The sequence below is a fragment of the Pantherophis guttatus genome, chromosome 4, assembly GCF_059756535.1.
Source record: "Pantherophis guttatus breed Tessera chromosome 4, ASM5975653v1, whole genome shotgun sequence".
In the NCBI taxonomy this organism is placed as follows: domain Eukaryota; kingdom Metazoa; phylum Chordata; class Lepidosauria; order Squamata; family Colubridae; genus Pantherophis; species Pantherophis guttatus.
In genome coordinates, this window is record NC_142066.1 from 75,609,666 (window position 1) to 75,616,679 (window position 7,014).

Consider the following 7,014-nt stretch of genomic DNA (forward strand, 5'->3'; position numbering starts at 1 on the left):
ATTATAGTTTTTGGAATTTTCTGTTTTCAAAAGAAAAGATGAAAAACAATATATAGTTGATTTAAGTTTTTAAAGTATCCCTTATGATGGATCTGTTTATAGACTTATAGTGTATCTATGAATATAAGATATATACATTGAAGGTCTACAGTACTAATGAAAAGGCAAATAAAAAAAGCACAACAGAATTGTCATTGTATTTATATAATCTTTCATGGGTTATTAAAAATTTTTAATTCCCTCCCCTTCTTGAATAAATTTCTGAATTTTTTTATCTCAGTGTGGGATTTACTAGTATAGTATTATACTAGTAATATTAATTTTATTTATTCATTTGTTCATTGGGTTTATAGTTTTCTTCATTCCTAGGTGACACCTGGTAACATACAATTAAAAGATGTTACATTTAAAAACTGTGTCTGGGAAGGAAAACTCCATTACTGCAGGAAAAAGGTCCAACAAAGCTTAGACATCCATACTAACCTCAGGCCAGGTTTTCAAAAACTTAGGAAACGAATGCAGAGGGGAGAGCCATCTGGCTCTCGGGCGGGGGGGTGGGGGAATGTTGTTCCAGAGGACAGGTGCTGTAACAAAAAAAGAAAAGCATGCTTTGCGGCTCCCTATGAATGACATTGTTTGATTAAAGAGAACTGAGGCTTGCCGACTGCTGAATTTAATGATGGACAGAAAAGATTGGAGACAGGTACCCCTATGTCATAATGGGTTTTATAGGTGAGAACAAACAGCTTGAATTGCCTCTGGAAGGCCCCTGCCACTACTGCAAAGATATGGGTAACAAATCTACCACTGTCATGCCACCATGCCAATTGTAGATCAATTGCAGTTCTGAATGGTCTTCAAGGGTAGAGTGCATTACAGTAGTACATTTGTGATATGAGTACACATTTACATATCTTACTCTGATTTGATATTGATTTAATAGAAAACAAATGATGTCCTTTGAGTTAAGGAATAGCAAACTTTAATGCCATGTTAAGTTTCTATGTGTTTTACAAACCAAAGGTGAGAATGAGAATTCTGTCTAACCTCTGAAATGCATTTTCTTAAGATTAGTGTTATGTTTAGTAATTTTCTATTTATGGCTGAAAAAATATTCTCTCATGTAAGTTTTATTTTCCACAGGATCAGAAAGTAAATGCAGACTTTTCAATCAGGATAATTTACAGTGGTATGGCATTCCAAGAACTTTACACAATATTCTCTGTGAGTATATTTTTTTAACGCTTGCTTTCAAAGCAGAAACAAAGACTCACAGATTGTCCTTTTTGAGTCAAAAGTTTAAAACATCAGAAAAATTGAGCAACACCTACTGGTTTATAAGTGCAATGACAGTTCATCTTTCTACTCTTAACAAAGATTAAATGCAGAATTTTCAAAAGGCAGTTAATATGTTGATACAGTACATTAACATTTTTGTTTAGCAAACATATCTAATAAAATAAAACCAGGAATATATCTCAGAGGTTTTGCCTGAGGGGTTTTCTGGAAGGAAGGAATCCACCCAGCTATATTTACAGAAATAGTTATAATTTTACTTTTATATTTAGATTTGCAATATTTTAATTATTAGATGTTCAGTTAATTTAACTTACTGAATTTACTTAATTTAATCAATGATTTTCTGGCTTGTGAAAGAAATAATCATCCATCATCAACCAGATCATTTTTTTTTCCTTGGCAGGGAGAAATAATGTTTGAAGCAGCTCATGAATACGGCTTGGCAGAGCTTAATGCCAAGTGATGTGGAGGATTGTTTAAATGGGTCCTTCCGGCTCACTGCCAGCAGGTGCTGCTGTAGGTACAGGAGAAGAAAACAATGAAATCCACAAGGGGGAAAAATCAATGAAGGATAGACGGAGGTGGAAGAACTGAAAAGAGAGAGAGAAAGGAAGAGGGAGAGAGAGAAGTGAATGTGAAAAAAATTAGTCATCAAATGTAGCACTCATTAAGCATTTGGAAAAGCTGTAACCCATCTCCCTGAGGGAATAAGGAACATGTTCTAAAAAGAACAACAGTGTGTTTCACAATTTATCCAAACCCAATGCCTTTCTTGTTTCTGTAGCTGCAGTGGAATTACCAAATTATAAACTATATATCATAAACCTAAGGATCTAATGCTATGACATGGTTGTACAACCATTCCATTTACTATACTGACTGAAGTCATAGAACACCATAAATTGTGAAAAAATAAATAAGAAGAATAGGCAGCAAAATTAGATCTTTGATTTAATTCAGTTCTGTGGGTGTGTATTTATCTATTGGGTCATCCCTTTGAACATGGATATTGCAGATTGAAATTTGAAAGATGTTTGCAACTATGATACTGTTTTTCATGTTGCAATGCTACATTGACCCCCAACGAAAGAATAAGCAGGTAGCAAAAAGGCTAAGCATATTAAAAATAAAAACATGAGTCTGAATTCTCTTTTGACACTTCACTCTTTTTCACAGGAGTAAAAACATACATCTGAAAATGTAGTGTCTATATTTTCAAAATATAGGTTGCTGGAAATATAATGTGCTACACTTACAATATAATTATTATATATGAATTTCACATCCCTAAACTAATTTTCAAAGGGAACTTGAATAACTTTCAAATTAAAAATATAATTCTAATACAATATTAAGCCCTGAAAGTTCATATGTCAGGGTGAAAATGTATGGTTCTGATGAGAAAGACACAGGCAAATGAAACTCATCCAGCATTGCTTTTAAATAATTTTTCCAGGCACATTCATAGTAAAGGAGGTTCCATTATTCAAATGGAACTTACTTTCATTGTTATTCCAATCCTTACGATGTCATTGAAAAGTGCAATAGTACAAATTATAAATGATGAAGGAATAGCCATAGGTTTGTAAGGCTCAAATACTTGATTTTATATGTTCAACACTAAGAAACAAACAGCCTGAATCATAACTAACGTTTGCATTTTTAGTACTGGAACATTATGGTGATAAGATTCTTATATAACAATGAATATGGCATATTGGTTAAAGAACTGAATTGGAATCTGTGTTACATTCACACATGCCTGTCAGTCTAAAAATCAAGACTCTGGTAGCTTTTCAGATTAACAAATGTTATCAAAAGTCATCTTTCATCTCACAAAAACTTATTCCTTAAATAAAATTAATTAGTTTCAAATATGTTACTAAACTAGTTTTTTGCCACAATAGGCTTCTCTCCTCCTATGGTATTTATCAACCTGATATGATTGAAGGTTATCATGAGAAGAAAATGGAAAGGCTTATCTCCTTGAGGATATAAATAAATAGATATGAATTAATACTTGTAAGTAGCTAAGAAGAAATGAAATCACATATTTTGAATTCTTTTAACATGAGCAAATACAATGCCAATAATCATAACAAGGCTACAGGCTAGAATTATTCAGTTATTGTGTTCAAAATGCAATAAACTTTGATACTAGTATCTTTGGTTAATTTTTCCAAGGCTGTGTTTTAGGGAATTGTTGCATTTCTTCAAAATGTTTTGCATATTTCTCATTGAAAATCCTGACACAGAAAAAAAACTTTATAGACGAACTATTTTGGAAAAGAGTTTTCTGTTTGTTTCCCTCCACATCACAATGAAGAGGGAATGTGGTTAAATAACTTAAGATTAGGATGGACAGTCTATAACTCATAGATTCCAGGTAAACCTAGCCCAGTTTTGCAGCATGCATCAATTCAAAGATTGTTCATATCATAAAATCAGCAGTTAACCACCCATTTTTGGCAGTACAGACCTGCATATGTGTGTGCACGGACCCACACACACATTTTGAATAACATACCTTAAGACCCGTTTATTTAAAAAAGTTGAAAATATGTACTGAGCCATAAAAACATTGTATTTTTATGAAGTAGTCTTAGTTTATGTACAACAATTATAAGGCTCATGTTATGTGTGAATTTGTTACGATCTAGAACCGTGATGGCGAATCTCTGGCACGCATGCCACAGGTGGCACGCAGAGCCCTCTCTGCGGGCACGCCAGCCATCGCCCCAGCCCAGCTCCACTGCAGTCAGCTGGTCTTCGGGTCTCTGTCACTCATGCATGGGGAGCGGGGCGAATGAGGGGGCACTTGCATTGCATTTTGGGGGTTCACGCATGTGCCCCCTGTGCCTCATTTTTGGCCTGGAAGGCCTCCTGCACCAACCTGGAAGCCAAAATGGGGCACGGGGGGGCCAAGGCACATGCACACATTGCATTTTGGGGGTTCGGTCACGCTTTGGGCCTCAGCACCAAAAAGGTTAACCACCACTAATCTAGAATATTTCCTCACAATCTTTTGAAATGGCTGTCAGACAACTTGATTTAAAAAAAGATGTTTAAGAGTAACAAGCTCATTGTTTTAAATAGTAACTCACAATTTGTAAATCCATGTATTCATCTGAAGTATTAAAAAAGAATCTGCAAGGGGCTGGAATTTTTAAAAAGAGTTTATGAATTTATTTTGAGATTAAGATCTCTTCTTTAAATAAAATAAATTCTTTTTCTCTTCTAAACTATTGTTTTAAATGATACAAAGACTCATTTGAATCTTAGTTCAATATATTTAACTTCCCTAAAGTGTGTTTTTGAAGAAATTGTGTGCACTCTGGACCTGGAATAAGACAACTGTTCTGTTTGTTTCTAAATTAGAAACAGTATTCCAAACGTGTCTCAAGAATCTGGTTTGTTATTCAACTCCACATTTACTCCATAACCCTCACAAACCTCCCTGCTACTGCTTTTTTCTTCAGACAAGAATCATGATGCTCTGAATAATTTTGTTTGCATTAAAATAATATTGATTTCAAAAAAGCTAGACATATTCATTTTTGTCCTTCAAAAAATCCTAGAGCTACATGCTAAACCAAAAAGTTTAAATAAATTCCAGAACAAACCACTCTCTGCAACACTGCATGCCCATTTACTCACCAGCAGTCAAGAATCCCTTGACATTTTTAGACTTGAAGTCAGAGAACTACAGTTTCTCTTATTCTGGGAGTCAATGAGTATTGCATATTAAAATGGAATGCTACACAGGTTTTTGATTTTTTTTAAAAAATTCAGCCCAAATTCCCAGTTCAAATTAATAATTCATTTTACTTTAAGGGTTTCTTCTGGCTGAATAGATTCTTGTTACATCTCTTCTATTTTGTAAGATAGCTTACAATGCTAATAACAATATTAATAATGCTGAAGGCAGAAACAAACTATCTAAAATAAATTAAATAAAAACTTATTCCCAAGTAAAAGTGCATAAAATTGCAAAGTTAGTGATATCCTTAAATAAGCATATTGTATATGCTTATGACGTTTACACATATGAAGGCTAGCCATTAAGTTGCAATACATTATATCATTCTTCTAGATTTATTCTTTTAAGTAAGTATTAAATATTCTTTTCAGCACTAGTGTCTCTAATCTTTTTTAAAAAAAGTTAAGTAGCAGAGAAAAGACAAGAGAAAATAAATCCAAAATGTATTAGGGGCAGATCAGAAACTATTATTCATTTTTCTTTTAAATGAGTAAGTAAAAGGGCGAATGCTCTTGGAACAAAATAATATCTAATGAAAATTGTATTTCTGAAAAGATGGGTTTTTGTTTTTTTTTAAATGCAGATACAGATTATAGGCAATCTTTTGTCATGCCAAGCAAATAGGAATCTCCATTAGGTAATTGTCATGAAGTATGTCTCATACAGGAAAACCACTGAAATGCTGATGTAACGTGGCATTGGCCAATCGAGTTCCAACTCCATCCCACAATTTTAAGTATGACTTTTAAGTAAATGTACAGAATAGTACAAAGCTCTGTGATCTGATTATCATTACAGAGAGTTTTGAGATCTTGTCAAGTTTCTATGGCAGAGATCACTAGGAACCTGGGGGCCAGAAAGGCAAAATATAATTGTTGTATTCCCTCATTGACAGTCCTAAAGTTTTATCCAGAAAAATCATATATGGCATATGCCTTCCTTATCATTATAGAAATGTTCTATTACATGTCTACTATCACTATTAAATTTATCATTCAAATGTAAGCTTTTAGCCTATTAACGAAAAGCAAGCTGTCCAGAATGAAGGTGATGTTGCAAATATAACTACTGAAGGAGTGACACAATAGAATTTTTTTTAAAAAAAATATAATTTCTCAAGTGAGAAATATTCTCAAGTGAGAATATTTATATACAGAGTAATCAAACTTGGTGATATCAAGGGAGATCTAAGCAGCATATGTAAAGGAAATGAATGTTGCTTTTATTGTTAAAAAGCTGTATACAAATACACAAACGTACAACCATTAGTACATTTTAATTATTTCATTAACAATATATTTGTGATATTATTGTCCCTTGGATTGTCTACTTGTCTTGGAGATCATAGGATCTATTCTATTATTTGATGTATTTCTAAAAGACTAAATCTTAAATTGCAGTGTAAGAAAAATATGCAAAGTGGTAAATTCTTGGGTAGAGCTATATGTATGATTAAAGTAATTAAGATAATATAAATTAAATGGGACAAAAAACAACAACTGAGGTTTCAAACATGGTTTATTATCTGACCAAAATATAACAAAGGTATGGAATATCATCATTGTCTCAATGAAAACTAACAGTTGCAGAAATTAATGAAAATCCATTTACAGTAAACAAATATTTGCCTCTTAACAGAGCAATGTTTTTTTTAAAAAAAATCACAGGGTTTCAACATGTGGCATCAGAAAAAAAAGAGTAATTTCCATTAAATCAAATGAAAAGGATACAGTTTTAAATAATATGACTTTGTCAACTCGTTAAAATTTTCAACTTTAGTAATTTTTAGTTCAGTTCTCTCCAAGCTATAAGCATGGATTAATCTTAAAAGTGTTACAACAGATGAGAAAGGACTTCAAGTTTTAGTAGGAGTCCACAGATTTAGTAGAGCTGTCCAAGTCTTATTGTGGACAGAATTTGAAGTAGGAAGCAGTTGGAATTTTCCTGAACATCTC